The following is a 1,100-nucleotide window of genomic DNA, read 5'->3' as shown; positions in this document are numbered from 1 at the left end:
TGGTTTGTAACCTGTGGTACAATAAGAAATGTATATTTGGTCTTTGTTCCTGGTTCCTGACACAGAGCTCCTAAATCCCTGAGGACTTCCTGAGTGATAGGAGAGACAGGAGCATCTTTCATTCTAGTGAAGCAACTCACTAGAGCAACCCCTGGTGGGCCCCTGTACCAGGCGGATGCTGGCCAGCAGGAAGACCAAGTCTTGATTAGGGGTTTGTCCCTAATCAAGAGGTCATCCCTTGACCTCTAAGAAAGGAGAAGAGGCTGGAGATTAAGTCAATCAACATAGATTAATGAAATAGGATAGAGTCCAGAAATTGATCCAAATAAATATGGAGATTTGACTTTTTATATTGATGCAATGAAGAAAGGGTAATCCTTTCAACAAATGATATTGGAGCAATTCTGTATCCATATGAAAAAAAAATGACATAAACTTCATGCCTTATCTTTAAAAATTAAGTCAAAATTGATTATAGGGACAACATTAAAAATGTTTGTTCATCAAAGGACACTATCAAGAGAGTGAAGAGACACTCCACATAATGGGAAAAAATACTTGCAAATGATATGTATGATAGGGGATTAATATTGAAAAGATATAAATAAATCCAACTCAACAACAAAAAAATCAACCCAATTTAAAAATGAGCAGAGGACTTAACTAACCATCTCTCCAAAGAAGATATACAAATAGCCAATAAGCACATGAAAATATGCTCAATATTGTTAGTCATTAAGGAAATGAAAATCAAACCAACAATGAGATAACACTTTATATCCACTAGGATGACTATTATTTTTCTAAAAGAAAAATAGTAAGTATTATTGGTGGAGATGTGGAGAAATTGGAACCATGGTGCATTTCTGCTACAAATGGAAAATGGTGCAGCTGCTGTGGAAAACACTATGGTACTTCCTCATATGTTAAACGTAGAATTACCATATGATTCAGTAATTCCACTTCTAAATATATACCCACATCTATGGCCATGCTACCCTGAACAAGCCTGATCCCATCTGATCTCGAAAGTTAATCAAGGTCGGGCCTGATTAGTACTTGGAAGGAGATCACCAAGGAAGATCAGGTGCTGTAGGCAC

The 1,100-nt window shown here is 36.7% G+C and overlaps 1 pseudogene; it reads left to right on the top strand.

The window, feature by feature from the left end:
- The first annotated feature begins 981 nt into the window (after window positions 1-981).
- LOC112484558 lies at window positions 982-1,099 on the top strand (annotated as a pseudogene).
- Window position 1,100: the final 1 nt, after the last annotated feature.

This window comes from Pteropus alecto, unplaced genomic scaffold, assembly GCF_000325575.1.
Source record: "Pteropus alecto unplaced genomic scaffold, ASM32557v1 scaffold117, whole genome shotgun sequence".
Lineage (NCBI taxonomy): Eukaryota > Metazoa > Chordata > Mammalia > Chiroptera > Pteropodidae > Pteropus > Pteropus alecto.
This window is presented reverse-complemented; position numbering and strand designations above follow the sequence as displayed.